At 37.9% G+C, this 14,893-nt stretch overlaps 1 protein-coding gene across 6 annotated transcripts in view; it reads left to right on the top strand.

Annotated features, from left to right (window-relative positions):
* Nucleotides 1-14,893, top strand: part of CNOT2 (CCR4-NOT transcription complex subunit 2) — a 91,183-nt gene that overhangs the window by 13,378 nt on the left and 62,912 nt on the right. The window contains exon 1 of one of the 6 annotated variants that reach the window (XM_037387484.1): nt 12,858-12,927. The exons of the other annotated variants lie outside the window; for them this stretch is intronic. The gene's annotated coding sequence lies outside the window, so the exon portion shown is untranslated. Of the gene's footprint in view, nt 1-12,857; nt 12,928-14,893 lie in introns of those variants that run through there. 6 annotated transcript variants of the gene reach the window in all.

Below are 14,893 nucleotides of genomic sequence, written 5' to 3'. Positions count from 1 at the left end.
CAGAGCCTTACAACCGAAGCAGACTTGAGCATGTATTCCTTGTGATGGTACACAGTGCCTTCCTAAGATAAGGGCATGCCCTGCTTGTGAGTGTTGCACAGCTTTCAATACTAGAGCATTCCAACAGATGAGATATTTTAAAATGTTTTCAGCAGGAGGAGGGTATTTTCTTGTTCAAAAACATCCAGAAATTATTAAACTATCTTAGCTACTTTTAAAAAAAAATAAAATTAATCAGTTTGGCCTGAAAGATCATTGAAGGAGGTATTTGGACATAAAAGGTTTGTGTATTCTGTAATTTGGCCAAGTGAATGAATATGGGGTCTTAAAAGCAATGACAAAAATTATCCAACACAGTATTACTGCCTATGCTGTCTGGAACAATATAAGTTGCTCTTAAAAGTAAAAATGAATCTGTATGTTTTCATAGCTTTTTCCTTCTTCCCAAATAACACATTTGAAGGTAATTTTAAACAAGACCCAGATTAAAGTGCATTTCATGTGCATGCAGTTTATTGTGCAGCTCTCTGAATATAGAGTATAAGAAGAGCTGTAGAAAATTTCTGAAAAACGGTTAGTCTAGAAGTGATGGTTAAACCTGAAATTACAGGATTGTTTTCATAATTCCTAGCTTCAAAGCATGATATGGTTTTCAAAGTGAGTTACCTGCCCAAGATTTCTTTTGAAAATGGCAGTTTTGGAGTTATTAATGGAATGAAATGCTTAGAAAAAGTATTTTTGCACGCTTTTTTTTTTTCTCTGACAAGAAGGTTCACTTGAGGGAAGTTGTATCAATGGGAAGATTACTTATTTATTTAGGAAAATGGAGTGGAAAGCAGAGCTTAGCTGTAACTTCATAGTTATGGAATGGCTACCGTTGCTACATTAAAAAAAAGTTTGTATTGTAAATGAAGATACTTTAGTTGTAAGGGTTTGAGAGCGTTGTGTAGTAAGGAAAAAGGGTGAAACAATTAAAGAGCAAGTTTTTGCTACAAGAGGAGTGGATGTTCTTGAGTGGGGTGAAGGTTTTAATTGTATTTGGTGTGTTCACCTACGTTAGAAATATCTTGAAAATAATAAAGGTGTCTATTCAAGTAGTATATGAGTTGTTTTCTCCTCTTCTTTGTATTGTACAGGTGAGACAATTAATACCCAGACTCAGCTATAAATCTTTCGGTGTCAATTTAAGTTCCACATTTATCCCAGTATCTTCCTCCACTTAATGCTTGAGGTGAAGTTTCTCTTTTCTGACTTCAGCTGGCCAAAAGGTAGACGTCTAGGACTTTGGAAGTCCAGGGAAAGAAATGGAATCACTTCTTATGTATCCTTGAAAACACATGAATATACCAGAAATGAGCTGTTGTTCACTGTTCAGCATAACTGAAGAGAGTACGTTTGATACTGTAATGTGAATAACAGATCATACAGTCAGTTTAAGTGCTGCTGTACCATTTTCCTCCTTTTCACACTACTGGCAATATGCAGATATGCTGCAGATAATGAACAATCAGTAATTTTCTCTAGGATGGACTTAAAATGTGTAGCCGTGGCATTGTGAGTTGCTGGAGGAAAACTTTACCGCTTTATGCTTCTATTTCCAGGTAGAGATATTTTTTTTTTTTTTTTAATTTTTTTTTTTCCTTGCAGGTCTTGTTTTTTGCCTGTAACCCAGGGTTTTGGTAAAACTCTTCCAATGTAAATAGGCAGTAGTGATGCTAGGCTTGTACTAAAGTGTAAGAACCTAAGTAAGTCTTGTATCTCTATAGCAATTACAGTATAATGTATTAACAACTGTGAAACCCTCGGGTAATTTTTTTTTTTTTAAAAAAACAACACAACCCCACAAACCAGCCAGCATGTAACAATGTATAGTCAGTGGAATCCCTGCAGGATTATGCATTTTTTTTGAAGACTGCCTCCATGTGCCTGTGTGAGTAGTGTTTATTGAGATCACGAATGAGAATGTGGTTAGTGCATTTTCCTGTAAGGGATCAGTTCTGGACTCATGCTTTCTTCTCCCCTCTCCATCAGGCCTGTGTTGTGGTGTTTGTCCTTCTCGGTGAAGGGCCTGTATTGAATTATGGTTTGTTTGCCAGCTCTTCACTAGCTTCTTACTGCTTGCTCCTCAGGCATAGTGCCTCTGGGATCTTTCCTCTTTAAGCCTTTGTCTGGGAAACCAGAGTCTATAGTTTATAAAAATTGTTAAGATTCTTTTGGCTGGAAACTGAAAAATTTTTAATGTATAGTTTATAATGGCATGTAGCGTTAGTACAGATTTGTTAATTTTGCAGACCCTTAACGTGTGCATCCCCCTTCACACGCAGATATATAAATCACTGCTGGTTTTGACAAAAGATGTTTTAACTTCCAGTTTTGTTCTTAGTTTTAGAGACTCTGAACAGTATAAATTGGATTAGGTGTAGAATATGCAGAACAAAAAGTTTGCAAGCTGTGTAATTTTTGCTCAGTTAATGACTTGACGTCCTCTAATTTTGTGCTTGTTTTTAGAGTTATTGTGGAAAAGCCTTTATCAGTCCACCATGCTAACAGTATGAAGTTAGCCCAACGTACTGACCTTGCTTATAAAAACCTCTGTAGAATATGAGGTAGAGTTCTGGTCACCAATTCCTGTCTAACAAATTTCTCAGTCAGGCTACACTGCCTTCCAGGTTTTTTGAAGGTTTTTTTCAAATTGAACTTTTGTCTGTGTCAGGTCAAGTATTTAATTTACTCAAGAATCATTGAATTTTTGTAGTGTTCAAATTTCTTTGTGATGTGTTTGTCCTTTAAATTGGTTATTCAATTTTACAACTGTAGAAATCTGCTTGATACTGATGGACTTAAGGTAAACATGTACTGTGGAAACTTTTTTTTTTTAAAAAAAGTTCTGGATCAGTAAAATATAATGGTAAAAAAAATATATCTAATTTTCTGAAAAGAGTTAAGATATGGAAGTTGTTAAGGGAGCCTCCATTAGGGTGGGAGAAGTATATTGCTTCCATATACATCATGTAACTGACACATGTTAATCATGGTGCACTTCAAAGGAGTAAACTACTGAAACGGTTTCTTTCATTTAGGCTTTTATCTTGGGATGTTTGGTCATAATTTAGGAACCTTTTACTCTGAAAGAAAAGTATGAGTGGGTTAATTGTATTTAATTGAAAACTTTTTCTTAAAGGATTTTTTTACACTGGAGCCATACCAAATGACATTAAATGGTAACTGTGCTAATTAGAAAAGACGAGGATCTTTCATACTTTAGTTAAAACTTTTAAGTTTCATGCGGTTTTGAAGATTCTTGAAAGGCCAGTTCTTTTTAAAAGTGAAATTTCTTTGTGTTAAGCATCGGCCTTGCTGGATTTAATTTCAGTATTAAAACCTATAGTTTCTCAATATTGCAGGTAATAGATTTAAGAGTGAGGTGAAATTTTATTTTTTTCTTCTTGTTACAGGGAGGTCTATAGAGATTTCTGGAATTTTTGTATATTTTAATTCTGTAGTGAAAAGAATATGTTTACTCTTAATTTACAAATAGGAGTTGCAATCTCCAAACTTCTATGCCATCAGCTATATGTTACAAAATAGGGCATTTGGTTTTTTACATAGGTGGTTTTTTTTTGAGGGATAATATAACCTGAGATTGTGGCTTTGCTACATTTTGCATTCTTGCACGACTTAGTAAACAGTTCTCAAGTGAACTTCCTTATAGAACCTTGTTATGGGAAAAATAAAATTTGGGATTGCATATTGAAAGGTGCCTCAAAACACCTCAAACCCACAGTGTCACTTTCATTAATCCAAGTTAACAAAATTTTTGTCCTCCTGAGATGTAATAAATCCCACATCTAATATGGTGCAGAGAAGTGCCTGTGATATCACTAGCTGTTGCAGAGGACTCTGATCCTGATCTCAAGATCAGAATGTCACCAGGAGGCGTAAATGTAAAAAGCATGATACCCACTTAAAAATATCTTTAGCTTGTGTCCAGATAGGAGACTGACAGTAGTGTCTTCTATTGTCAAGGTCACATTTGTTAAGCAAACACTTTGGATTATTGGGATGCTTAAAACTACCTGATGGACTTCCTAAGTAATGTCTCTGTTATCCCTTTAAGTAAATAATGAATCTGTTAAAGGGTTAACAGGGATGTTGCTTAAGCATTAGGTCTAGCTTTCCTCATTTAGCTCCAAGGACCTTCCCACAGGGTTCTTATGGAAAGTAAATGTCCAGATCCAGGGATTTCCCTGCTGTTGCTGAGTTAGGAGAGGGACAGCTGATTCTGGATCTCCTGTTTTGGGGACAGGTATCTGATCTAGTATTTGCTAAACATACCATACAAAACTCTAGGAGGGTGTCCCCTGAAGTGCTGTTTAAGGGTTTCTAAAGCAGAAGTCATTAAACTGTTCTTTGTTTATATGACTTCTCTGTTTCTTTGCAGCTGGTCTTGCAGCTTACCATTCCAAAGACACTGAGGAATAAGCTGTCTCTTAGAATTATTTTTATATCTCTGCCTTCCTTGGAAAATGCCAATCTTACCATTTATAGCCTGAAAAAGGTGTTTTGTATAGGAAGTGAAAAGCATTAGATGGAGAGATTTTAGAAGAAGTGTGGGAGTGTAAAAAGCAATGAAGGTCTGGGACTATGTGGGCTGTTCAGGACAGTGTCATGTTTTTCTCTCATGGAAGCAAGAGAGAGAAACTGTTTATGCAAGGTGCTGGCTTCCCCTAGAAAGAGATAGGGAAGAATGGTCTAAACCTGTTCTGCTTTACTTCTGTGGTGTCAGCCTTCTGAGTGAAATGTCACCTGCAGAGCAATAGCTTTGATAGAGCCATGTCTGAGCAGACTATTTATGATCATCACTGCCACAAAGCACTTTCTGCTTCCTTTTTTTCCTTCATTCATAAAAGCTTCATGGCAAACAACGGCCTGCCAGCACAGGTACCTGTGTGACAGGGAAATGAGAAAATAAACAGGAGATCCTGCCAGTCTTTAAACTGGCTACAAAGTTGCTGTGAGAACCAGTGGAGAAGTTGGTTGGCAAACCCTGCTCTGATAAATCTGGGAAGTTGTTTTTCACTGTTCATTGCTAGACAGGCTTGCAAGCACTGCCTCAGGCTCTAACAATTATCTCCGATTTCCAGCAAGGTAGCTGAATTAAAGAGAACTGCTACATCAGGGAGAGATGGGAACAAGTTTCTAAAGAGATATTTCAGGTAGTTTGCTGGGCTTTTGTCCAGCTTAAATGTCATCTAGGAAGCTATTGCTGTTCTTGGTCCTTCTCACAAAATTAGGTTTTGGAGGTGGGAGATGGAATGTTTCATAGATGGAGGAAGATCCTGGCTTGCCAACTAATTTAAATGTGTCATTGAAGTAAGATGTATGGTCTGTTCATGATGCGAGTAATATACTTCATGGAGTATCCATTTGAAATTGCCCAAGTTGAGGTGAAGTCCAAGATACTTTTCTGTATAGGGTGCCTTTTCTTGTAACTGTTCGTAGCCATTATACTTTTGTGCAGTATTTCCAGAATAACCTCTGCATTTTTCCTCTGCTTTGATGCCTACTTAAAGGTGAGTATCATGTCAGTAGGCAAATGTGTAGAAAGTCCTGTTGTTTTCCATGTCACTATTACTTTTTTACAAAATTCACTTGATAAGCTACTAACCCAAAACAGAAAAGGTTGATTGGGACAAATCTACAAAATGAGTTATGGTAAAATAAACTTTATGGGAAGAAACTTCAAATCTGTTGTCTTGCGTTCCTCTGTTTTTTTAATTTTTGTTTTTGTTCTGGTTTTATCTGTATGCCTGTCTTATCCAAGTGTAGCTTTCTGATATTTTCCTAACATTCAAATTACTTCTCTTCGTCTTTAATTGTGTCTGTTTCCAGGAGCCAGACCTTCTGCCTTTCTAGTAGCAAGTCCTGGCTTTTGGCTGCAGTAGGCTGAGTATCTGTTATAATAGGCTTATAGAATTTAGTTCTCCACAAGTAACAGTTTTTGTAGTAAGTTGTTTGTCTTACTTCTCAAACTTTAAATAGGGAAACAGAAGCTGAATTCCTTGCATTCTATCCACAGGGAGGGAATGAAGGAGGGAACCTATGCCATTCAGTAAAGAATATAAAACTGGGATTTGCCCTTTTGTGTAGTAGCAAAATATGCTAACAATTCCCCATAAATTTTGTTTGTGTTATTACTCTCAGCTGGTTAAGGTCTGTTCTAACTATTCTGTACTAACAAATATTTAGTGAAAAATTTTAGCTTTAGAGGCTCATTGATAGTATGCAAAGGAAGGAAAAGTAGACTAACTTGTATGACATTAATTTTCATTGTCAATCTTTTTATAAAACTGTTAGCGTCATTTTACTTATCTGTTGCTTTTGGTGTTCAAGTGGTACTGTCTGAGACCTTTGGGGTTTTTCCCCTTCTCAGTTGCTCTTTATGTTCTCATCAGAAGCAAGTGAAAATGGATGTAGGGCATATCCAATTCAACTCAAAGTAAACTCTAAAAGAGACCTAACATTTAATAATCCTGTCATCTAAACATAAAGTGTTCTGTTATGCTTTATTCAAATAATTTATTATGAGAATGTATTGAACTTTCCAAAAAGTTGTTTTGCGTATTGATATTGTAACTTAGGACTTACTCGAAGTCCAGGTATGTACAAGAGCAGAGATTATACAAATAATATTTTTCAATTGATTTGTCATGGAAGGTTTTAAAATACTTTTGTTGTATTGTTACAGGAGCTATTTTTAAGGGACGAAAGGCCAGCAAATGTGTAGCAAGAAAAATTTGAATATGAGGCAGCCTGAGGATGATACTATTGGGAAGACTTAATACAAATATATATTTTTATATTTAAATCCATGTAAATATCATTATCTCTAGCATTGACTTTGGAACACTTTTTGAATGTTTTATTATGCATACATATCTTTTAATCTTAATTACATATAGTTAGTCAAGATCATCTCTGGATACTCATTCCTAGAAGCTTAATTAATTTTAAATACTGCAGGAGAAGGGTTTAGCATACATAGTAACATTTGTAATACTGAAATTTGATGTAAAGCCTTAAGCATTCTAATGTACCTTCCTTTAGAAGAATGGTTCTTAATATATTGTAAAATAATCAAAGCAGTGCTCTATATGGCTCTATTTATAAGATTGCCTGTGTAATGACTTATTTTTAATTACAAGATCCTTATGCTTTCAGACATATCTGTGCGTACTTCAGAAAGGGAGCTTTTTTTCTTCATTTGTCTTCTAAATACTACTAGTGGCTTAAGAACTGATGAGTGGAATTACTGCTCTGGTCTGTCAACAGATTAAAAGTGTGGAGTGGCATAGACAATACTGAAGCAATAATTTGACCTAATGAGTTCTTGCATTGTCATCTGCAATACATCAAAAGAAAAGTTTGCTATTTAGCTCTTCCAATTTAAAGAGCAAAAGGCTGAATAGTTTTCTGACTTGAGAACTGATCGCGTTTATGAAAGAGGAAATGAGTAAGCTTCATGTTGTTCCTAGGTACTTTGGATTTACTGTCCAGGAATAAAGATGATTTTTCTAATCAAAGACAAAATAACCTGGACACTGATCAGCTGGAAGAGATGTGCCAATTAGTTAATTGACAGTGCTACCTTGTCTTTCCTATAAAAGGAATGTAAAATCTGGATAAGCCTTAGAAGGAGTAATTATAGCCGTACTTTTTGCAATTAGATTTTTGTATTTTTGCTTGATAATTATAGGTACTCTGCAAAGACATATGTTTTAAGTTATCTGTTGCCCAGTGTTGAAAAGTAAGGAATAAAGTCCGCATTTTCAGTGTACCTGGCCAGACAGTTATGCAGGTAAACATTCAGTTAGGAAAGAATATGCTAAGATATTTAATGTGAAAATCAGCTTTTCTTGAAATTTCTGTATGAAGGATATGTTATTACTGGGGAGTTGTAGATCATGGTGCTTTTCTTATATTTTTCACGTTGAATTTTTCTTCCTTGCTGTCTCTTTAAAGCAAGAGGAGGGAAAAGGCTCTTCTACAATCCTCTTTTCCTCCTTAAAAAAAAGGGGGGGGGGGGGCGAGGGGAACTTAGTTTTCAGACCTTAATTTAGAACAAATTGGGCCCTTTTGGTATTGATAAAATTCCCTGTGTGTAAAAGCACCTGCATTTAGGGATGGATTGGCCCTGATCCCATGCTAAACATAGCTCGACTTAAGACATGAGTTTCTGATGGCAAATTGTGTGTATAGTGTTTCCACTTGAGGAGTAGGTTGTGTGAAAAGTAAATAGAGGCATGATAGAAGGGACACTGCTGATTGGTTTTAAGTTGATACTTTTTAATAACACCTTTTGAATACTTTAGCATGAGGCCTTTTTATTTACTCAAATACTTCTTCCCTCCCTGCATCTCAGTTGCTGATCTACAGTTTGCTGCAGAAGCTCTTTTGATTGTCAGCAAAGGTATCTTGCTTGTCTGTTCTTCTCCTCACGCACCCTTTGCTGCCTGCTGGCTCTTCACGGACAGGATTGTTTCTGCTGTTTGTTGCGGTTGGGTGCTGCAGTTGGTCTGGGTGCACAGGAGTGTGTGAGCAGTGCACAGCATCTGTGGATGAACCAGGAAGTGCCAGTAAGAGTGAAACCAGTGACCTGCAAAGTGCTCTCAAACCAAATACTCAAAATACTGTTAGTATTTTTGCTTAACTTTTGGTGACAATTAGGCAATTTTTTGCAAGCAGAACTGACAAGTGCATAAACCACCGTTTCATGGTTTTAATAAAGTCTGTAAGAGATATTTATTGAAGTCATGTACTTGTGTCTCTGTAAGGAGTATGTGTATTTTAAGGGTGAAGGCATGTCTCCTTATCCTTGTAATAATAAGTCCTACTTAGGAGATCTGTAGCTGTTTATCATGAATTGCACTTTTATTGTGCTCTGTTATTGTTGCTGCATTACTGTAAAATTGCTGTACTGGCAGCCTAAAAATAAGGGCATTTTGGGATTATCTAATATCCACTTAAATAGCGGTGGATAAAATGCTTGAAACATTCATGGGATATTGTACTGTGGTGTTAGGTTGAATGGAAAATTGGAGAAGAAAAATATACCTGTGTCTGGGCTATGTTGATTTGAGTGAATTAAACTAGCTCTGCATCAGTGCTTGACTGTGCTAAACTAGCACAGGTGTGTGTTTGTAGCTCCACTTAAACATACGATGCTTGAAGAACTAAGGAGAAGGAGACTTGGAGAAACCATAATCCATTAGATGAAATTGAATGAAATCCAGTTTCAGTGTAAAAATAGATTTAGCTGCAGTGATGTATACTGACCAACTTCAAACAAGAAAGCAGGAATAGTGCAGGTGTGCTCAGGTGGGTGGTGTTGATTCACACTGAACTCCCAGTGTCCAGAGGCTGAGTTGTTGTCCCAAGTGTCTCGGTTCCATTTCTGCGGACACTGTGCCAAATGCTGCTTGTGTTCTAAAGACAGCGCTCAGATGCTGCGTACAACAGTTTGAGAGATCCTTAGTTTGCTTGTTAACATCTTTGCCCAAACTTCTTATTGAATGCAATACTCCTTTAACTATACTTAAAAAAAAAAAGTTACTTTTGCAGGTTTCTGACGGTTGTGAGGATTGTTTTACCTTTGAGGCATGAGCCACACGTGTGCTTGCACAATGATCCTTGTAAGTACACAGCTACTTGAACTAGAGACCTCTTCTCCTTTGTAAGTGGTGTTTAGCTGGAGTGTTCTTGGTGCCCTGCCCTATTTGCTGACAACACTTCGCTATTTTTGTTTTTCCCTGAGTTGTACAGTTTTTCATTTGGAGTTTCTGGCCTTTAAGTCTACTCACCCTACTTGTTGTTGGTATCTGTGGTAGTGGCTTCATAGTCTTTTTCAAGTTGTGTGAGGTATAGGGCCAAAAGGTGGTGGCTAGGTGCAGAAGCTTCTTTTTAACTCTTCCTTAAACAGCAGATGATGGATGCCTGATAAATTAACCTGTCTGGGCATGTGCTTCAGGCTGCAAATTTGTGCAGTATGTCAGTGGATCTCTGTCTTCCCCACATCATCTGGAAGTAAAATAATTGACAGGTCTTGTGCCATCTTTGTCCTTCAGAGGAAGCACCACCCCCAGGTGCTAGGGGGACAGTGGCTTTACTTCTAGGATTTAACTGCAGGCATGGCAGTGTCTGGTGCATTAGAAATAGAGGAGGGGAAGGGAAACATCTCACAGCCTCGTGGATGCTCTGCAGTAGCTGGTAGGGGCTGGGCTGTTCTTACCTGCTGTGGTAGCCAAAACCCAGCTGTGCTTTGCTGCAGACTTCAGTTTCCTCAGTTCTTGGAAAGAAAGGTCAGAATTTCCAGGCTTGTAGGGGGGTATTTTTGGTATTGCCTTCATGTCTGGCTGTTGACAAAATTGGAGAAGTTTTAATAGTCAGAGTTTAGGGACAGGTGTTCTAAAAAAGCCCAGGATATGCAAGACTATACCTGTGTCTTTCCAAAATGGTTATGTCTGTTGTAGAGGATTTAATAAATCTGTGGCATTTGGTGTGAAAGCAGATGATCTTTCATTTTTTCAAGGTTTTTAGCTGACAGTGATTTCCATTGAGCATCTTTTCTTTTGCCTCTTCCCCCACCCCCCAGTTAAAGTGGATTTTATACTGCTTGAAGACCTTAGCTTCAGCTTTTCCTTACTTTCTGTTTAGACTTGCAGAAAAATACTGTCAGTTCAAGGTTTCACAAGCATTACCTCCAGTACCTATGACCCATCTGTATTCCCTTGTTGCTGTGACTAGATGTCCCAGCAGGTTCATATCACCTGCTTTCTTCCCCCTGCTTACTGTTTCCTTTTTCTTTAAATAAAAAAACCCCAAACCACAACAAACTCTCTCCTGTTCTTGATAACACTTGCCACAAGTCTTACCAGTTATGCTGCTACTATCCTACAGTTCATCACTACTTTTACCTTTCTGGAGTCAGAGTGTGGCTTTCAGCTGTACACTGGAGAAAGTTTCATTGCCCTGCAGAGGGGAAGGATTTTACAGGCTGTTTTTCTAATATTAAAAAGGAAGAATGTTGTGGTTTAACCCCAGTTGGCAACTAAGCACCACACAGCCACTTGCTTACTCCTCCCCTCCAAGGGGGATGGGGAGGAGAATTGGGGTAAAAGGTAAAACCTGTCTGTTGCGATAAGAACAAATTAGTAATTGCAATGAAATATAATAACAACAACAACAATTATGATGAAAGGGAGAGGGAGGGGGAGAGAAATAAAATCCAAAAGGGGGGACACCCCCCCCCTCCCCAAATGATGCACAATACAACTGCTTACCACCCACTGACTGATCTATGCCCAGGCAGTCCCTGAGCAGCGATCGCAGGCCCTGGCCAACTCCCCCCAGTTCACATGCTCAGTATGACATTCTGTGGTGTGGAATATCCCTTTGGCTAGCACAGGTCAGGCTGTCCTGGCTGTGTCCTCTCCCAGTTTATTGTGCCCCTCCAGACTTCTCCCTGGCAGGGCCCGAGAAACTGAAAAGTCCTTGACTTATTGTAAAGATTACCTAGCAAACTAAAAACATCAGTGTGTTATTAACATTATTGTCATACTAAATCCAAAACACAGCATTGTACCAGTTACTGAGAGGAAACATCAACTCTATTCCAGCCAAAACCAGGACAAGGAGAAAGAGGGAGACATACTAAACTTGGAGCATTCATCTTCTCCCCTCCCTCTTCCTTAGGGCTTCAGCACTGGCCGTTCTCTTGGCCAGTCAGGAAGGAGATCAGTGTATCTCTTGATTTCAAGATACTGGAATGGAAATATGGAAGTGAGCATCATAGAGGAAGTTTTTTTTGTTTTTGTTTTTTTTTTTAGTGATGCAGATCTGCTAACAGTAAAATATCTGGTTCATTGGCTTCCTTATGGCATTAAGATATGATGACATGGTCTCCATAATAATGAAATAGTGGTCTCTTAATTAAAAGAGACTCAAGAAACTGTATTCTTGAGTTGAAGCATCATTTTTTTTTTTTCCTCAATGGAGGACTAAACTTCAAGCCCAGCGCCCAGAAATTTTGCTCATGTCCCATCAGTTGGATGCAGCTGACTGGGCTGATTCTGGACACAGTATCTGTGAAGATTCTCCTGTCGTCTTGGATTCAGAACCCTGTTCAGTCTTGGGCTAGAACAGGGATCCTCAAACTTTTTAAACAGGGGGCTGGTGCATGGATTAGGTGGCAGGGAGTCATCTGCGGCTGTTTGGTTCCCCCCCAACCCCCGGTGGGGGGTTCTGTAAATACCGGGGGCCAGATTGAGGACCCTGGGGGGCCATATCCAGCCTGCAGGCCGTAGTTTGAGGACCCCTGGTCTAGGTGCTTATCATACCACCTAGACTAAGGCCCTTAGGATTGTCTTCGTAACAGATTGCTCCTTCCAATTTAAAATTTAATTTAAATTAGCTTAACTTAATCTAGGATGGGATGCACAGGTCTTGCAGTTTAGAGTTGCTCATCCCAGTGAAGCAGAAATGTCACATCAACTTTCTGGAGTGATCATCTCTATCAGTACAATATAGCAGTATTGAAGAAAATACTGTGAAGTCACACGGTGTTTAGAAGGACCAAAGAAATTAACATGTCAGAGGTTGAGTTTGCCTTTAGTTTGTTTTCTGGGTGTCGTGAGTACCTTAGTAGAAGTCTGAGTCACTTCATGGCTTTGAGTTTGAATGGGAGACTTGGACCAGTGTATTAGAGGTGGACATGTACAGGTGGATCTCTGTCAGCTCTGCTTAACATATTCAGAAAATAATTCTTGAAATAACAGTTCTGTTAATTATAGTGCTGCAGTGATGTGTGTTGGGATATGCATGCCTTGAAGAGCACAGCAGGGTCAAGATTTGCCTTGGACCAGTGGGAAGGTTGGTTGCTCTTTTAATTACTATCCATACTCCTGTTTGGACCTGCTTCTGCATCTTGTTGGGAGCCTGAAGTACTTTTCAGTTTCCTTTTTCCAGCAGTAGTGTCTTCCAATTTTTAGGATAATATTAATTTAATGTTTCTTGAATTAAAATTTGCAATTAAAATAATGATTGCCTACAGTAGATATTTTGAAATGTCCTTTATTGATAGGAGAACCACTGAAAACCAGCTTGAGTGGTTTAGGTAGCTGTAATTTCCAGGTAATGGAACAAATAAGTGAGACCATAAAATTATGTAGTATCAACAGGAAATTGTATAATGTCATTGACACTGTAAATGCTTACCTTTACTGGCCCAAGCCAGATACTTTCTTTTTTTTTAATTACTTCTTGACCATATACCCATTTAAAGTTCCTTTTATCTGCGTGTTTATTCTCATTTTAGGTTAATTCAGCACTGGAAATGGCTCAGTATCAATATAGCGATGGCAATTTAGTCACATTTCACATTTTGCCCTGTTATGCCACAGTAAAATTGTTTTCTTGCTAGCATGTTGTCCAGAGAGACTACTGGTTTTAATTCTTACCATTGATCAGGTCATCGTAGGGAGCCTGTGTTACATCTGTGCAACGTGGGCTGAGTCAGTGTCTTCGGAATGCTGCAATTTTATGCATTTTTGTGGTGACATTTACTTGCCCTTTTTTATCCGTTTAGAAGATCTTTGACAATCTGAAATCTAACTAAATGAATGCTCCATCATTTTTAGTCATCTTTATTAAAAGTAGATAGTCTTCCCATAGGAAATTCACTCTTCAGATGAAGTCTTCAGTGTATGTACCCATCCTAGGTACTGAGGAAAACAGTTTATGCACAGATAAGAGATGCGGATTTTAAGGTTATGTTGTCAGAGGTGCAATATGAGGAGGAATTAAAAGTGAAAGATGAAAAGAAGTTGTCAAATTGTCCAGGCTAATGAAGAAATTTGAAAGGAGCAATTTGAAAAATGTTACTGAATGTGCATATTATTAGACAGAAACTGAATATCTACTTAGGTTTTATGACTTTGAATACCCTTCCATTATTATTTTGTGAGCTTTTCAGGGTGAGGGGATAAAAGAAAGCTTACGTTGTAAGAGTCTTCTATTGTACAAGTTAAAAAAAACAAAACCAAAAATCAAAAAGACCCCCAAACCCAACAACAAAAGCAAATGTAAGTGTTAGCAGTTCCTAAAGCTTTTTCAATCTGTAGTTGGCAGGGAGACCTTTTTATTGAGATATGGATGTATGCACATGTTTGTATGTGTTTATATCTTGATATATGGATTGTTACACTCCTGCCCCTTAACTTTGGTGAAATGAAAATCTTTGTTCTGCTAGGACTGTTAGGTCATCTGGATGATGCAAGTGAACAAGAATGTGGTTGTGAGGTGCCAAGTAGAGCCGTTTATTTTTTTTCCCAAGTAAACTGGACAGAAAAGTATGCAGAGATGTAAATGCTTTGGGATGATCTCTGCATTAATACGTTAAAGCTATTAATTGAAACTTTCCTGCATTATCTTTCTTCATAATAGTCAGATTGTGACTTTTTCTGAGGGGAAGCTGTTACTGTATTTTGGACATTTCTATGGAAAGAAAGGTGATCTTTTTGTTTTCAGCTCCTGAAGTGGTTAAAGGGGAAACTGATACTAGAACAAGCTTCAAGTATTTCTTTTTCCCTATTCATTTTACCTGCATAGTAGGAAATTTTAGAAGCTGTACTTGAATATTTCTGTGCATCTGTACTTACCAGGTGTGACACTTGGGTTACGTAGGTGAACTTGTCCACAAAGTAGCGGTGGTTCTGCTTTGATACCCATCTCCCACTCAAGTTAATATTGGTACTGTTACATAGTAAAAGATAATTGAGTATTATGGATCCTTTGTGTTTAATGTTTGTTTTCTGTTAACTACCCTTTGTGTAGTAGT

This window comes from Falco rusticolus, chromosome 5, assembly GCF_015220075.1.
Source record: "Falco rusticolus isolate bFalRus1 chromosome 5, bFalRus1.pri, whole genome shotgun sequence".
Classification (NCBI taxonomy): domain Eukaryota; kingdom Metazoa; phylum Chordata; class Aves; order Falconiformes; family Falconidae; genus Falco; species Falco rusticolus.
This window is presented reverse-complemented; position numbering and strand designations above follow the sequence as displayed.